The sequence below is a fragment of the Pogona vitticeps genome, chromosome 5 (genome assembly GCF_051106095.1).
Source record: "Pogona vitticeps strain Pit_001003342236 chromosome 5, PviZW2.1, whole genome shotgun sequence".
Classification (NCBI taxonomy): domain Eukaryota; kingdom Metazoa; phylum Chordata; class Lepidosauria; order Squamata; family Agamidae; genus Pogona; species Pogona vitticeps.
Window position 1 is genome coordinate 44,827,748 of NC_135787.1, and position 19,248 is coordinate 44,846,995.

General features: G+C 39.8%; 1 long non-coding RNA gene across 1 annotated transcript in view; it reads left to right on the forward strand.

Annotated features, from left to right (window-relative positions):
- The first annotated feature begins 4,165 nt into the window (after positions 1–4,165).
- Positions 4,166–19,248, forward strand: part of LOC140707776 (uncharacterized) — a 42,087-nt gene continuing 27,004 nt past the window's right edge. Inside the window, exon 1 of the long non-coding RNA XR_012087955.2 lies at positions 4,166–19,036. This is a non-coding gene — a long non-coding RNA (uncharacterized LOC140707776). The remainder of the gene's footprint in view (positions 19,037–19,248) is intronic.

The window sequence follows — 19,248 nt, forward strand, 5'->3', positions numbered from 1 at the left end:
GCAGCGGTCGCCCATAGCCAGGAGGCTTGACCTGGCCGGATTTCTTTGGCTGCTCGCCTCCTGCTCGCTCCTCGCCGCCCTCCACCATTTGAATTTCCTGTCATCGGCCCATGGAGGGTGGCGCGGAGCAAGTGGGAGGCGAACCAGGAGGCGAGCAGCTGAAGCACTCCACCAGGCTCAAGCCTCCCAGTGGTGGCAGTCACAGCAGCAGTGGAAGCCCGTGAGGCTGAGGAGGCTTTGGATTGGTAAGGTGCTGCTTTTTCCTTTTTAAGAAACTGTTCTGGGTGGGTTTTAGAGGGTGGGTTTGGACTGGGGGGTTATGTTTCTGTGCTGTGATGTTTTGTTTTTGGATTTGTGGTTTTTTTTTCCCAGTCCTAGCATGGGACTTGCTTTGTTTATTTGTATTCTTATTTTTGTTATTTTTTTTCTTCAGCCAGAACGGATTAATCAGTTTTCAATGCATTCCTATGGGAAATGGTGCTTCAACTTACGAAAATTTTGAGTTAAGGCCACCGTTCCAATACGGATTAATTTCATAAGTCGAGGCACTACTGTAATATAATATTTCTAACCTCACTGACTGCAATCCTGTTCAATACCCTTGTATTCTATATATTGTATTCCTGAAAATCTGGATAATATTCTGTGACACCTGAGGAAATGAGCAGGAACCCACTAATATTTATGTTATAATAGTTTTCTGGCTATTAAAGTGGCACTAGATTCTATATTTCTTCTGAAATATGACTTCTCCTTTGGAAGAAATCCTTCATTGAATACTTAACAGTTGATGATGGGGCTTTGACAAATCAAAATACTGTATTACTGAATAAGGGAGACAATCTCTCTTTTCATGTGGGCATATATCTCAATAACCTGATTGATCAGAATGCAATATTTTATATATATTCCACTGTACCATTTTCCAAAGAGGTAGCTGTGTCGTTTCTCTTGCAGCGGGAACAACAAAGACTCTTACAACACCATAAATTTGTTAATCTTTCTGATAATACAAACTCTTTTAATCTGTTACCTGAAATGATTTTAGGCCTTTTCATTGTTCTTTTTAGTTCCTTTTTACACAAAACTTTCCCCCTTTTTTTCCTCATTTAAGAAAAGATCCCAACATTGCATAAGCAGCATCTTTTCAGTGGTTTATGCCCTCAGGTTACTATTGGGCTTATTGGAGTTTGAATATGAAAAACTAGATTTTGAAACTCTTACATTTTTCAGAGAAATGGATGATGTAGCATAAAGTCTGTATAATAAAGATCAACGATTTATCTGACCCAAATGAAAAAAGAAAAAAGGAAAAAAAATCTTTTACTGCAGTACTTATTAAAGATAACATTGCATTGTCTTGCAGATCTCAGCTAGGAAATCCTTCAGTGAAAAACTACATAGAAACTAGCAGTTATTTTTCTAGCCAAGTCTTAATATTTGTTTCTTCCAGTTTAACTAAAACCCCAGAATATTTCAGAGTCCATCCCCCCACCTTATGCCAGGAACCACTGTGTAAATCTGTGCTGCTCTCAATGTCATAGAAGACAATCCTTTCTGCTTTTCCAAATAGGCCAACTATGTATTATTCTAAATCTTTTCATTTCAAGTTTCAGTAATCAGTTTCTGTAGGGACTAGGTAAAAGCGGGAATGGAATGGAATGGGCTGGAATGGGAACTTCTTAATAAAAAATGATACCAAAAACAGTGAGATGTGATGGACAACTATCAGGCCCATATTCATCTAGACTTCAAACTCAATGGATATTACTCGTTCATTAACCCTTTGTTCTCCCAAAGCCATGAATAACATGCCACAGAACAGCAATTTCTGAGTAGGATAACCCAACCAAATTCACAACGTGTGTGGCTACATGAGAGGGATGCAGACAGCCAGAAATCATTTGCAGGAGCAACCTGCCAGTGCCCATTCTGGACAGAAAATCAATATTGCAAAAAAACACCATCTTCTGAGTAAGACCGCCGAAAGACATTCACCCATCCCTTCCAGAGGAAAAGAAGAAGACCAAATATGAGATGGATTGACTTAAATGGAAGTCTTGAGTTAACAAGAGCTGAGCAGGGCTGTTGAAGACAGGAGATTTTGGAGAGATCTCATTCTCATCATAAGTTGGAAGCAACTTGATGACACGCAAAACAATGCAGACAAATATTTTTTAAAAAGTTTGTGCATTGTTGGGTGTAAGAGATTTATTTAAAATTAAGGCACACAAAAAAACGACTATCAGGAATGCTGCTTAATATCTGATATTGGCCCTGGGCAGCTGGCAACATGGTCTGATGCACAAAAAAGCAACAGACCGTGTCAACAGGGCTTATCTGCTATTGCCTTCTCTTGACACAGCTTACATGCTTTTTGTATGGAAGATACTTATATGTAGGAATAGGCTTGCAACCTACCAGTACATAATTACATCTGACAATTACAAACAGTGTGCATGTGGCCTGCGTATGCTTCCTGTTTGCTTTTTGGGAATAATCCAAAGAATTTGTTTCGAGTGGACTGTCTAAAACATTGCCTGCCATAATAAACTGGAAAGTATTAAGACAGTCACCAAATATTTATTCTAACTATTCTTTAGAAGTGATAACTGGGAATACAGTTTTTTTTTGTGTGTGGTAGTGTCATCATTGTGGAATGCTACTCCAAAGAATTTTAAGCACTCAGTTGAAACAGTTCTGTTTCAATAAGCTTTCTTTGAATTATGATTTTTGTTTTATTATTGCTGGTTTCTTAAGGAGAGAAAAGCTGATTTAATTACCCACCTTCTGCATTTTTTATTGCGATTCTCTTTTTAAAAAAGCATGATTCTTGAGTTTTTATGCTTTAATATTATCTCTGTTAAAAAACCTAAAACAGAACACTGAATAAATAAGATATGCTGGGAGGCCATTGTTCACAGAACATACAGACACTCCAAAATACATTCATGTACAGTCATCATATGTGACAAAACCACATGTAGATCACTTACTGATTTCCCTGTGGATATCTGGTAACATTTGATGTTGCCCTTATTTAGGAAGCCATGTGGATATCTCCAGGATTTTTATAATCTTGCCTCCCAGCTTGTGTATTTTGTACCCATTTTACAATGTCAGGATTACTCAGTAGTGTTAAGACATTGCTTTGCCTACGGGTAATTTGTCAGGTTTCATTCATGTAAATGAAATGATGTTGTAAGATGTTGAATCTTCTTATACTTGGTTTCCAAATAATATTTTCAAGTTTGAGATAAGGGTAGATGTTTGCCCTGTTCACTGCCAGATAAAGCCAGTTTATCTTTGGGTTTTCACAGTTGAAGGTTCGTTTGAATGGCTCCTGCACTCTTCAACTAAAATGTTCAGAAGCTTAACTGTATCAGTGTGAAGCTTTTTCCCCTTGGGCCAATGAAGGCTAATAGTGCTACAGGCAGCTGAGCTGTGATCTGGAAATGCCAAGAGTTCTACAGAGTCCAGGACATGTGCTGGCACTCTTCCCTATCGTAGTTTAAGCAGTACCAGCAGTTGCCCTCCCTAGGATGGAATTAGAAGAGTGAGATGGCGAGGAAGGCTGAACAACTGTTCCATTTCTTATGGAAATGGAGACTGAAGGTATGTTGAGACTCACCAGTTAGGAATATGCTTTTAAAGGACCAAACAAAGGAGTCCCTAAAACCATATTTTAGAAATGATGCAAATTGTGATTCGGAGGATGAAGAGAATGTATTTCTCAATGTTTTTTAAAGTTCTTATGGAAATTTGTTTTTCTCCTCCTTTGTGTACAAACATACTAGATGCTTTTGACAAAAATGTGTCTGTACATACAATTATAAAGCTGAATAACGAGAATTTTAAAGAGGAATAATTATAAATTATGATATATCCCTTCATGACTCTTAAATTATTCCCCCTTAGGTTTTTTATTTATCCTCTTTATATATATATATATATATATATATATATATATATATATATATATATATATATATATATATATATATATATATATATATATATATATATATATATATATATATATATATATATATATATATATATATATATATATATATATATATATATATATATATATATATATATATATATATATATATATATATATATATATATATATATATATATATATATATATATATATATATATATATTGTATGGAATGCATACAGCAAAGAACATATACTGAATACATTAGTCTTTTAAACTCATATTGTCTGCACTGTCTGTCAATGGCACCCTAAGGTTCTGGGCAGGATTCTTCCTTAATCTTATTTGCAGATAGCGGGGATTAAAACTGGACCTTCTGCATGGAAAGCAAGTGCTCTGTCTTGAATTACAGCCCCTTCCCACCTACCCAGCAGTTATGATACACATATGTTTCCATAGGCATCTATAGGCATTTTTGTACCTGCTCATTATGATTCTCATATAAGCGACTATTAGGTAAGGATTTAGATTGTGTTTGTGATGTTGAGAGAAGGGTTGTAACCTTTTTCTTCCAAGTTGCAAACCCTTATCAAATTGCTCCCACTGAGAGTGTTAGTAACTGCAGAGGGAAAAACATACCATCTCTCCTATTGCAGGGATGTTCAGCAAATGGTAAAGATTTTAAAGATGCATCACTGCATCCCCCATATTGTATGTAGGTAGACCTCAGAGGGTGGAGGAAAGTGGTATCATGTGACACTCAGTACTGTGCACACCACTGGTATTTTCTCGGAAGGAAGCATGGCACCCAACAACCACATTCCATACAACACTTGCGATACAGATGGACCTGCTATCTGGGGAAAGATAGTACTATAAGAGATACTGCTTTCTAAGACAGAAAAACTGAATGAAGGCATAAACATGATAATTAAATCACTGGAATCTAATGATGCTCTAAGGTCCACATCTTGAAATGAGCAATCTCATCCTGCCTTAGAGTGCAAATTGCCAGTGTTCTTAGGTACAATCTCGTGCATCCTTTGTTAGAAAAATAAATTTGAATACCTACAAACAAAGCACAATGTGGCAAAGATACCCAGTTGATAAATGTGGATTTGTTACCCCAAAATGGGTTGGGGAAGCGTAACTGATTTGGGGGCTGACGTAGGTGGAATGGCATTGGCAAATGTAACCACACTGCTGACATTACTTGTATTCTCCACTTTGGCTAAGGACTAGATTCATTCCTTCTATCCATGCACTGCAGGACATACCTGGTTTTTGCAAGAACTGGTTGAGTGTACAGCCAGTTTCATGTGCCACTAATAATCCTGGCTGGGAGGGGGATTACTTTGGGAGGAGGAAAATCTCCTCACTGTCTATGGGGATCCATAGGATGTTCAGTCACTGATCAGACATAACAGCAGAGACTTCTCTGCATGCCATTCATCACTGGGCTGTTGAGTGAAACACAGAGGAACAACAACAACAACAACATGAGCAACAAAAACAATGTGCTGACAAGTCAATTCTGACTTATGATGACACTTTTCAGGGATTTACAGGTAAAGGATACACAGAAGCAGTTTACTATTCCCTTCTTCCCAGAGTGCCCTAGGTCTGTGCAGTTTGCTCAAAGCCACACAGGCTAGCTCTTCTCCCAGGAGGCTTAGTGGGAAGTCAAACTCCCAACCTCTGGCTCTGCAGCCATATATCTAAACCACTGAGCTATACAGCAGTTCTCTTTTTCAATTCTTTGATTAGTTATCAGAAATAACAGGAAGTCCTCACCTCAGTAGATTTCTTACCTGGGAACTACCATAGGCTAGAGTATATACAAAGGCCAGTCCTCCTTGCAGTGGAGAACTGATTCAGTACAAAGACTAAGTGCTCGCTCATGTAGATGCTAGCTTTATGAAACAGCCACAGCCTTGTTTTTATATCTTATATGTATCCCTAAGCACACAAAAGGATATGCTTGCAAGTAGCTAGCTGTAGCAATATCTGTGGACTAATTCCAAAAATTCATTGCTGGTGATTGAGGAAGCTAATTCTTCCAGTGGAGGAAGTCAGTGTCATATAAATCTCCAGAACCTTTCAATATAATTCCACATTTGTAGCAGATGGGGGAAAGTGATATCCTCATAATGTAGAAATTTTTAGTAGTTAAGTCTATGGGCGGCCCAGTTCACCTTCATGTATCTTCAGGATCAGAGGCTCAGTCAGTAGCTAATATAGGTTACAGCTCCTCACATGGGGAAGAAAATAATTCTGTGAACCACTCTTATGTTTTTATAAAGGTTGAATAATAATATGCTGTCAATTTGGACTTTTGTTGTTGTTTAGTCATTTAGTCGTGTCCGACTCTTTGTGACCCCGTGGACCAGAGCACGCCAGGCCCTCCTGTCTTCTACTGCCTCCTGGAGTTGGGTCAAATTCATGTTGGTAGCTTCAATGACACTGTCCCACCATCTTGTCCTCTGACGTCCCCTTCTTGTCCTCATACTTTTCCAACATCAGGGTCTTTTCCAGGGAGTCTTCTCTTCTCACGAGATGGCCAAAGTATTGGAGCCTCAGCTTCAGGATCTGTCCTTCCAGTGAGCACTCAGGGTTGATTTCCTTCAAAACTGATAGGTTTGATCTCCTTGCAGTCCAGGGGACTCTCAAGAGTCTCCTCCAGCACCACAATTCAAAGGCATCAATTCTTCGGCAGTCGGCCTTCTTTATGGTCCAGTTCTCACTTCTGTACATCACTACAGGAAAAACCATAGCTTTGACTATTTGGACTTTTGTTGGCAAGGTGATGTCTCTGCTCTTTAAGATGCTATTGAGGTTTGTCATCACTTTCCTCCCAAGAAGCAGGCATCTAAAGAATTTTCCAGGTAGAGGGCACTTAGAAGTAGTTTACCATTCACTTCTTCTGGAGGCACTTGTAGGAGCGTGCAGCTTGGACAAGACCATACAGTCCGGCTTTACTTGTAGGAGGCACAATAGGGTAACAAACTCCTCATCTCTGGCTCCATAGCCAGATACAGTACCTAAACGTTTAAGCTATTCAGCCACCCCATTAAGGTTGAGGTCTGTCCAAAATACAGTTAACCTTCTGTTTCCATCTTGCATATTTAACTAAGGGTACTTTCAGATGGAAGGTTCTTAGATTGACCAATACCAATACATTCCGCAACAGCGCCATCTTTTTGATTAAAAAGAGGTAAGAAAATAAGTAATGGGAAAACATGGGGGAGACTGTAAATACAGGATGATGCTCTATCCTCTCCCCTTAAATTCAGTGTTTGAAGCATGGTGGCTGCACAATAAACTCAATAAGGAAATGGGTTTTCATGTTCTGAGAGCTTAATGGCAGTGGTGTTGTGGAACTGGAGATATCAGATCTTTTAATTAGCAAAAATGCTGGCATTATTTACCACCCCCTCAGGCTTCCCACTTCCATCTGATCGGCTGCAGTCTTCAAAGTGGTACATAGGGAGGAGATAGGTTTTCTCAGCAATAATAACTTAAATCCTATTGCTTAGCATAGTAACTCATCCTAGAGTAGGCCCACTCAGTCAATGAGGATTAACAGAGTAAATTCCTCTGTAAATTGCATGGATTCAAATAGGCTGATTGAATGGGCATTTGAATCAATGCAATATAGGGAGGAGCTTACTCGCCAATTTTCTATTGATTCAGTGGGACTGTTCTAGTGAGATTTACTGTGCTAAGTAATAAGATTTTGGCCAGTCTATTGTTATCAACTGTTCAAGTTTATGATGCAAATGGGGCTTGGTCTTGACAAATAAAATCAATATCTGTTCCTGGTAGAGACTGGTTTGTGTACTTTGCAGAAAAGAGTTTCTCCTTTGCATTAGGAAAGCAGTCCTATCCTAGCAAAAAGTGAGCTGATGGTCTTATATCCCCAGTTTTCCTCTTTTCATGCGATCTCAAGTTTCTCCAGCCAATCATGCTAGCAACTATACTGCCTGCCTTTTGCAAGTTCCTTGTTCTATGACTGTCAGCTGGGCTTAATAAAATAGGCAGTGTGTTATGATGTTCTTTGTGATGATGGTGCATGTGCACATGCGCACATAGGAATCAGCAGAGTGACCTGCAGTTTTGGAATCTCCTTAAGGGTATGGTTAAGAGGCTATCATGGTGAGCAACAGCTGGTATAGCACTGCATCATCATGTATATGTTTGGGGTATGCAGTTGCTTAAACTGGTGGATATGTGAATTTCTGCAGTTTTCATTTTACTAACAGCATAGAAATGGAACATGCTTAGAAAGAGACATAGATTTTTCTGAGGTGGTGTGGGGGCATATGGGAGAGGACCAAATTTATTGCAGCAGCAGGATGGTGTTGAATATAGAGCCCTTCATAAATGCAACTGTCTTTCTTCTTAGCTCTCAGTACTAGATAGGTTTCTATTCTGATTAGATCTGTTACTTAGAGAAATTACCATAATTCAATGACAGCCACAAAGGAAGCCATAATAAGAATGATAACAATGTGTCAGTTCAGAGAACTATGGGATTTCAGCGCCACACTATTTTCTATTGCAAATAATTTCAGAGCCTGGTTGATATAAGCAGAGCTCAGTAAAAATCTGCTGCCGGCTCTATATTTAATAATGCTCATTATGCCTCTGGGAAGGAGAACTAAAATATGCACCTGTTTACATAAGGGTTTAGATGTTGGCAGTATTACTACAGCTATATAGTTTAGCTACAAGCAGGAGGGCTTCAGTTCTCCTTTGCTTCCTTTATCCAAGAGTGGGAGTGAGTTGACATAAGCCTATCTGGAACAAAGGAACACATGCAAGAAGGAGCAGGAGATGTGTCCTGTTGTAATCCTAGCTCTTATTTATTGGCATCCTTGATGCTGCACATCTTATCAAGAGTTGGCAAGAGTCAAAAGCTATCAAAACTGGCAATAAAATTTTGCTTGCTTGATTTTAATTCCCTTTTTAAAAACCACAATGTAGATCAGTATCTGAGATGGACAGAATGTCAGAATTCCATTTTAGGACTATGTATGATGGATCTTTTCTCCCGCATCCCCAAAATCTATATTTGTGTTAAATTTGTCAACAGTAGGTGAGAAACTGTTCTGGATGCATTTCTGGGGATGAATGAAATGGAATATACATGTTTATATTAGTTCCAGAAATTATTCTTCTAGCAGTAGGACTTGTCATGCATGTTCTGAACAGCTATAAAATGCCCCAAAGTCCAGGTCCTTTCAAGATTCCTCAGTTTGGAAGTTTTTCACTTCCTCTTTCTGCTGTGCCACAGTTTGCCATTCAAACCAACCAACAACCAACCAACCAGTTTAATGTTAACTACAGTGTGTTCTTATGGATGACCAGGGTTGGCCCTACCCACAAATAGCATGGAGCTGAGATGGCAAGACATGTAATACACCTCCCCAAGACTTTTCTGCTGAGTGTTTTGGCCATTCTGTTCTGTTCTGCATTGTGTGTGTCCCCCATGACTTGGCCTGCACCCTCTAAGCTATCTTGCTGAGCTTAGGAACAGCAGAGGACACAATGACATCACTAATGCTCAAGGAAGCTGTCCATTTGGTTTCTTTCAGATTGTGAATTGAGGTGTGTGTGTGCAATCTTGTTATTTGCTTCACACAGTGAGACATCTTGAGTTGGCCTTGAGAAACTGCACAATAAACACTGGTGATTTTTTAAAGTGAAAGTGAAAGTAAAAATTATCCAGGGTAAAAGATAAGGGAGGAGGTAATGGGTGTGCACAAAGTTCCTTTAATGTCTGTGTGTCAACAAAGTACTCATCCCATACACTCAGATGTTTCCAGACAGGAGTCTGTGCAGGTATGTGTACACACCAAAAGATAACAATACAAAGATCACCCCTTCTCCAAGGCAACTGTGATTTGATAACACTTCTCTAGACAAAAGTGCAATTATTCTATTTTAAAACAAAGGGTTAATTGCAAGGGATAAGGTGATCTTTCAGGCAGGGGGAGGAATCACAACATAGTAGAAAAGAGATTACTCCCTTTCCCTTCACAGCAGCTGTACCCCAACTTACTGCAACATGGCTTTTGAAGTCTCCTTTGACACCAGTGGAGAATTTTGCAAAGACTCATTGCAGTGCAGTGAGGCTTGCTATAATATGGAAAGGAAATTGCTTATCTCTCATCATTAATTGGCAATAAGGCCAACTATAAGCGAGGGCCTGTTAGATCAGGAGCACATAGACCAGAACAATTCTCCATTCCAGGTTTGGTACAACATGGGGATATGAGTAAGAAATAGCAAAGCTTGTAAATTGCTAGTTGTTATTGAAAATATATTCTCAGTACAAAGATTAGTCCACAAGAGGTTGTCCCATCCACAGGTCCGTGCTCAGTGCTCGCCTGGATACCAAAAATAGGACCCAAATAACAGTTATTTGGACTGGTACTTAATGCAACTGGGGAAAATTAGGAAATACCAGGCTTTAGCAGAATAACAGGCCTTGTAGAGGTTGCTTTCTTGGACTAAAGCTCTTGGGATCCCCCGTCATCATGGCCAGTAGCCATATTGTCTGGGAGATTCCAGAAGATGACATTTAAGAAGTAGTTTTTCCAACCTTTAGTGATTAGAAAACTAATTAAAACAGACTGCCAATTGTTAACAACAAATATGGACCTGTTTGATGATTGGTTAAAACAGCAGAATGTCATTTGTATTCTACAGGCAGATAATACTCAGCTTCCAGTTTTTCATTGCTGGTGAGAAATAGTGAATAAAATTAGCCATCATATAAGAAACAGTACAAGAAATATAAACTTAAACAGGTTTTATCTCCAGATAACAAGAATAAAGTAAGAATACATATTTAATATGAGGTTTATAGAGGGGACAGAGGTGGTGCTGAGCCACTGGGCTGTTGATTGAAAGATCAGCAGTTTGAATCCATTTGACAGGGTGATCTCCCATTGCTTGTCCCAGCTCCTGCCAACCTAACAGTTTGAAAGCATGCAAATGCAAGTAGATGAATAGGTACCACCTTGGTGTGAAGGTAATGGCGTTCAGTGTCTAGTCGTACAGGCTATGTGACCATGGAAAGTGTCTAAGGACAAACAAGGATGAGGTCCGGCCCTTAGAGTCAGACAGGACTGGACTTAATTGTCAAGGGGAACCTTTACCTTTACCTTTTATAGAGTAAAAAGGGAATGCAGCACCTTAGGAGCTTTGCTGAAATCATACCTGTCAGGATTCAGGAGCCATTTTGATTAATATATTCATGAGTGTACGAAACATAGAAAGAATATAATTCAAAGTGAACCATTCTTGGGATTTTTCAGAAACTTTATCAAAGCTAGAACAGCTTTAAAAGCATAACATTTTAACCCCCTTAAAATTATCAAATTGTGGATTAATCAATCACTGGAACTGTCTCAGAATGCGCCTACTAACTACATCCAATCAATGTGATTTTAAAATAATAATGTGCTTTGCTGCTACTTTTGTGTGAAGGCTGTTTCATATAATTATGACTAATGTATAGTATTGTTATATACAATAATATTTTCAGACCCCCTCTTTCAGTAACACTCTCTGCTCTTGTCTCTCCATGACATTTTCTGTCACTTTTCTGCGTGGGTGTTTTTCTCTTTGTAGTATTCACAGATTACTTTGTATCTTGGCATTAGTAACACATATTTTGGTAAAAAATGACTTCAGATATCCATCCAGGCTTTTTTAGTATGAAAAGAGTAATATAGCCAGGGCTGAACACATTTGTTTTCTAGAATGAAAAAAGCAGATCAAAGACTGTACTATTTTTCAAGTGTTTTCAACCATTAGAGCCTTCTGTCTGAGTAGCTAGTAATTTTAGCCAATATTCCAGAGGTATGCTATTAAAATTCCATATATTCTGCTTGCTTCAAAACTTAGTTCTTTTCAAGAAAGTCCCTCTTTCCTTGTTTTGATTTTTACCTCTCACCTCATTTTTGGGCCACTCTGAACTCCCAAATGACCAGGAAAAGGAATTATCACTAGGACTGTTCACCTTGTGTTCATTCACACCTGTGCAATGTTCCCTATACATTGGTATATGGGAGATTACTAGATGAGGCAGCAACTTTGCATTTGAAATGGAACTGCCTTAAAAAGTACAGGATATTTGATTATCCTCCAATGAGGTCTCACTGCTCTGCAAACTGTATATTAGCTTGGTTTCACTTAGTACGTAATTGGCTGCCAGTCAGATACTAGCTTTGTTTGGGTGTTGATTGAGCAGACCTAGAAGCTTTGGGGAATTCATTGCTGGAGGGATGAGATTTCATAATCTTTTAATTTTAAAGCTGCTGCCTTGTCCAGTTAACCCCAAGGACACTACACCAACAGGATCGTTTGTGAAGGCGTGGTATGTATGTGGTACTTGCACTGCTATTTTGAAGTGGGAAAACTAAGACACAAAATTTGTTGCCTTCACTTTTTATTCTTATCACAATATCTATAGCAAGCAAAAACAAACAAGTCTACCACCCCCACTGCTAAGCCAGGAGATTAGTATTCCCAGAAAGAATAGTTGAAGGATGAAAACATGGAGGCTAAGGGATATGGCCTCTGAAGTAAAAGTTTTCCTTGTTCTTTGACTAATCTGAAGAAAATAGCCAACACACAGACAGAGACAAGAGAAGGAAGCTAATCAAATGTCAGAATTGCCTGGCTCAAAATGTCACGAAGCCTCAGCACAATGCCCCCCCCCCACTGATAGGTTCGCCAGAAAAGATTAGCAGTAGTTAATAGTTGCACGGATTTATTCTTTTAGGTACAACTTCCTGTGTCCCAAGTACCTACCCTCCAAAAGCAATCTCTAATGCATTGTAAAACCTCCCAAATAATGCAGGAGACTTTGCTCCCAATGAACTGGATTGTGCTACTGACATGGGTATGCATTGCAAAGAACAATGGATGCTCCAGAAGTGTTTCATAGTGTTCCAAAGGTAGTCAAGGGTGGTCAAAGAATATGCAGGGGCAGTTATATGGTGGATGGTATAATGTATTTTGTGCAAAGATAAAGGACAAAAATGGGAGGGACCTAACAGAAGCAGAAGACATCAAGAAGAGGTGACAAGAATACACAGAGGAATTATATCAGAAAGATTTGGATATCCCGGATAAACCAGACAATGTAGTTGCTGACCTTGAGCCAGACATCCTGGAAAGTGAAGTCAAGTGGGCCTTAGAAAGCCTGGCTAACAACAAGGCCAGTGGAGGTGATGGCATTCCAGTTGAACTATTTAAAATTTTAAAAGATGATGCTGTTAAGGTGCTACATTCAATATGCCAGCAAGTTTGGAAAACTCAACAGTGGCCAGAGGATTGGAAAAGATCAGTCTACATCCCAATCCCAAAGAAAGGCAGTGCCAAAGAATGCTCCAAGTACCGTACAATTGCACTCATTTCACACGCTAGCAAGGTTATGCTCAAAATCCTCCAAGGTAGGCTTCAGCAATATGTGGACCGAGAACTCCCAGAAGTACAAGCTGGATTCTGAAGGGGCAGAGGAACTAGAGACCAAATTGCTAACATGCGCTGGATTATGGAGAAAGCCAGAGAGTTCCAGAAAAACATCTACTTCTGCTTCATTGACTACACAGCCTTTGACTGTGTGGACCACAGCAAACTATGGCAAGTCCTTAAAGAAATGGGAGTGCCTGACCACCTTATCTATCTACTGAGAAACCTATACATGGGACAGGAAGCAACAGTTAGAACTGGATATGGAACAACTGATTGGTTCAAAATTGGGAAAGGAGTACAACAAGGCTGTATATTGTCTCCCTGCTTATTTAACTTATATGCAGAATACATCATGCGAAAGGCTGGACTGGAGGAATCCCAAGCCGGAATTGAGATTGCTGGAGGAAATATCAACAACCTCTAATATGCAGATGATACCACTCTGATGGCAGAAAGTGATGAGGAATTAAAGAACCTCTTAATGAGGGTGAAAGAGGAGCGTGCAAAAAATGGTCTGAAGCTCAACATCAAACAAACTAAGATCATGGCCACTGGTCCCATCACCTCCTGGCAAATAGAAGGGGAAGATATGGAGGCAGTGACAGATTTTACTTTCTTGGGCTCTATGATCACTGCAGATGGAGACAGCAGCCACGAAATTAAAAATCACCTGCTTCTTGGGAGGAAAGCGATGACAAACCTTGACAGCATCTTAAAAAGCAGAGACATTACCTTGCCAACAAAAGTCTGCATAGTCAAAACTATGGTTTTTCCTGTCGTGATGTATGGAAGTGAGAGCTGGACCATAAAGAAAGCAGACCACCGAAGAATTGATGCCTTTGAATTATGGTGCTGGAGGAGGCTCTTGAGAGTCCCCTGGACTGCAAGGAGAACAAACCTATCAATTTTAAAGGAAATCAACCCTGAGTGCTCACTGGAAGGACAGATACTGAAGCTGAGGCTCCAGTACTTTGGCCATCTCATGAGAAGAGAAGACTCCTTGGAAAATACCTTGATTTTAGGAAAGTGTGACGGCAAGACGAGAAGGGGACGACAGAGGATGAGATGGCTGGACAGTGTCTGTGAAGCAACCAACATGAATTTGACACAACTACGGGAGGCAGTGGAAGATAGGAAGGCCTGGCGTGCTCTGGTCCATGGGGTCACGAAGAGTCAGACACGACTAAATGACTAAACAACGAGGATAATGCATGCTTTACCATGCCTCCAGTGAGCTTCCATGGCTGAGCAGGACCTCCTGAGTCCCAGTCCATCATTCTATTCACTATACCACACTGGCTGGATAGCTCAGTGAGTTAGATATCTGGCTGCAAAATCAGAGATTGGGAGTTCAATTTCTTCCTATGAGGAAATTTGACACACAGTGATTATTGGGAGTATACTGAGACATAAATAGGAAACAATATATAAAATGTATCTGTGAAGATTTTCAGGCATCCAGGTGAGGTTATCTGGAAGCCGAGTCATGGCAACTGGACTTCTTTCTTGTCAGGTTGAAATGTTTTGCTACTCATCCAAGTAGCTTCTTCATTCTGAGGAGAGGTGGTAGAAGGACAAAGGTCTGGGGATAATCCCACTACTGCAGTCCTTCTCCACCCATTGTCATGGGTCCTTTGTCCTTCTAACAAGTCTATTCAGATCAGGGGGAAGTGAAACCAACGTGAAGGATATATGAGGGATCTCTTACCAACTTTCCTCAGACTGAAGAAGCTACTTGGATGAATAGCGAAATGTTTCAACCTAACAAGAAAGAAGTCCAGTTGCCATGACTCAACTTCCAAATACCTAAAAAGATTTGTCTGGAATGCCCTGCAGCTTCACCGTTATTAATGGAGGGTAGTAGAATGGAGACATCCTTAATACTAATTCTGTTTCAGTTATATAAAAGAAGAGCCTCTAGTCTTCCCTCACCAATACAGAGAATTTTTAGGTACAACCGGTGTATGGGTGAGGTAGATGTCTGCTGTACATACCTTGGCTGTACTCCCATTCCTCCATTCAAGACTGTCTCCCAGTGCCCCATCAGTTTTCAGTTGCTGTTAGTTTCCTCGGTTGGGTGAGATAGCCAAATTGGGGCTACAGGCACGTTTTACTCTTCCAATCTATTTCTATACTGTTCTCTGTAATGATTAATTTCCCACATTGTTTAGGGACCTAATGTGTGTTATTGCAAATTCAAATGGTATGCCATATATGTACAGCAGCAGCTGAAGCATGCCAGACATCAGCATAGATTAGGCATCTTGGCACACACCCTGACAAAAATTCAAATCCAAGTTCACTTTGAGGTCATCAAAGTGTCATCACTAGCAACAGAGCTAGAAGAAGCTGTTCAATTAACATCAGTTGCTCACATCTCATTCAGTGGCTCATAGAAGATTTGACAGATAAAACATATCTTGTGCTCTCTGTTAAAAAAAAGATTTTAGGATGACACGTCTCATGGACGGAAGCACTGTGGTGATCAGATTTTCTCATCAACAGAGCATTCACAGAAGCATAAAGCAGAAGGTCATTGCACCTAGCCTTCTAGTTTAAACCGGACTATTCAGCACATTAACCCATAGCCATGCCACACAACACACACCAGTATCTACACATAAACACATATTAGAGGCGATAGGGATTAAGAGAACTGCCAAAACAATGTTTGAAAATTTTTCAAGCAACAATGTCCAGAGGGGTAGCTTTGTTGTGTTAGTTTCTTCCAGCAAAAACAACAGAGTGTTGTGGTGCAATAAAGATGAACAACTTTCTGTTGCATTCTGAATGTCCATTAAATCAGTCCACAAAAACATATACTGAATAAAACCTGTTCACCTTTAAGGCTACCATGAGACTTGTAAACCTAAAGCTAAGCCAGCTCCTAGCTGTGAGTAAACACACACAAAACATATATTATTTGGAAACAGTAAGTCCACAACTTTGTTCATTACGATAGCAGTTTCCCTGGCATGCCATTGGGAAAGAACTCAGAGCATCGGGAGACCTGGATGCCCACTCAGTGCTATTGAACCATCTTAGCAGCCAGCTGGAGGTCAACCAGGAGTAAGAATGTGTGGGGGATCACATGAGTGTGTGCCACTCTGTGACACAGTGTTCTCCAGGGGTGACACTGGGCTTCTAGCTCCTATGCTAAACCTCACTGTGCCATCCATCACACCCAGCTCCCATAAAGGGATTTTTCTGATCAGAGGTGGGCTGGGCTGGGAGTTGGTCAGATCCACACCTGCTGCCTCCTGTCCCTGGATCCAACCCACCACTCACAACCACCTTCCCTGCAAGAGTTCTAGTAGGAATTATTAAAAGATACTGAGAGCTAATTTTTTAACCTACAGAAACATGCAAACAATCAAAGACATGGCAGATAAAGTAATCCTAAAAGTAAGAGTGGGGAGGAGGAAAAGGTAACAGGAAAAAAATTGTTGGCCATTGGCAGGCTTGGTGGTTTCAGAACACAGCAAGGAGGCCAGAAGAAAGCCTACTTCCTTCCAGTCACCTGTCTGGGCTGTACAAGTGCACACACCTTCCCTGGCCAATGATGGGGTGGCAGAAGGACCTTGGGACAGAGTTCCTCCTAGCATTCCTGTCATTGTTCTGGGACACATATGAAGGCTATGGTGCTGCTCAGCAGCTGTGAACACTAGATAGGTCTGGACTCTATATTTATTTTCTTCTGGCAGAATCCTCTAACCAACATAGCCGATGGCTTCCAGGAACTCTATTATGAAAACAATTCAGTACTCTCTCTCTCTCTCTTTTGGGACACTTGTTTTTCTCTCTCCATTTGAGTACTCAGTAAACTATCCTATATAATATAACACTTTGTGCTTTGACAAATCGCTTCCATTGGCCTAAGGCTACTAGCCAGTTTGACCTAAAGGAAAATGTCTTGCAATTTCAGGTGTGTTAATTAGTTATGGTAAGTTCAAAAGCCTATTTTTAATGTGGCAGAGAGAGCACAAATTGAGTTTTTAAATGGATTCTGATGTGAATGTAACTAATATATTGCATCCTGGTTTAGACTGCTCTTCTTTTCTAGAGTACATTTTAGTGTGCACAGTGTTGTATGGCTCAACTTTTCACATACTCAGCAAATAAAGTTTCTAGGGAAAAATTTCCAAAAATAAATGTGAGGAAGTCTAAGAAGTGAATCTTCTGCTGATATAATATCTTTGCTCCAACATGTCCCTATTCTGCTGCTTTTTTAAAAAAATCCTATACATTTAATTTCAAGCATTTATATGGCTGTGCCAGTTTATTGTCTATTACATTTGATGGCAGCTACTCCCAGAAAGCATACATAGGTTTGTACTCAGAATGCTACTTTCATCTATATTCTTCTAGCAAGGGAATCAATAATATCCCACTCACATGACGTTGTAACTCAAGCAGAGAGACAATGATTTGCCCAAGGCTATCTAGACATTTGAATTCAGGGCTCTTCGGCAGAAGCTCCATCATGAGTCTACTACATCACTCAGAGTGTCAGAGACTTAAACTGTTTGGATGAAAGGTTTTTAGAGTGGAGTGAAGTAGGCTGATTGACAGGGAGTCCTGGATTTTTAAAAGACTAGCGGAGATGCGGTAGATCATGTCATAGACATGGATGTGATTCTTCACAAGACCAGCTTGGCACATTAAAATTATTGGAATAAGGAGCATTCATTCCTTCTAGCAGTAGATTCCGAGTGATGTAAATATTGTAGCCATAACTGAGCCACTGAAAAGCAATCTTAGAGTGAAGAAAAGTCCAGTTTTCTTGAGAAGGATGGAAAAAGCAGCATAATCTCCACAGCAATACATGCCTTTCATGCCACTGTTCTGTCTTCTTAGATGAAGCATAGTTTTGCCATGGACAGTGACCTCTCAGAGGGGTGGACCTATCACAGTTTTCGATCAGTCCATTATAACTCTGCAGCAGCCACCATGCTATATGACCCTATTCATTCTTTAAAATCCATCTTGTAGCAAGTAGTGAAAACCTTCAATATTAAATATAATGTTTAAATATTAAAATACTAGCCAAATACTGCTGAAATGAGAGTTTTACAGAGCTGCCGAGTCCAATTTTAAACATAACATTGAAGAAAAACCTTTCCAGTTGCTGCTAGTTTTGTAGTATGGGGACTTTTTTTTTCTTAATCAAACATTTCCAATATGTACTTTGGGTCTCAAAACATTAAAAGCTTTGTTTTCTGACATTGCATAGGTAGTAAAGGACAAGCACTCTTAAATTAATAAGCACTAGGGATATATTTTTTCTTTATAAAGCTATCTTAAGGGATTCTCCACCAGCAATGGTTCCACTGATAACTGGAACTTTGTCAGGGGTCCGAGGAATAGAACACGTTACCACTTCTGGATTTCAACCAAGCATCAGGGTCACCACCCTTGAAGCTGTCATCATCATCATCAATCATTTTTTAAAAGCCTATTTCATTATTGTTGTTTTAACTTAACTTTAGCAGGAGACCAACCTATCTCTGGCTGCAGTAGTTTCTGATGACACCGAGAAATGAATGGTGTGGAGAAATCAACCCAGTACTAGAAGCACTTGTGGACTCCAGTTGAGGTACTATCTTTTAAATGACAGCAGAACTATATCTTCTTTTTTGCTTCATTTTGTTTTTGTCTCTATATACTGTTGTTTGGCTGCCAAATACATTTCCTTCATAATTCAGTCCATGGCCTGCTTTGAACCCATCAAGAAATATAACGTAAACACACTATTGTGATATATTATTTAATCATTTTTGGAACTACTAGAAGTGCAAAGAAAGGAAG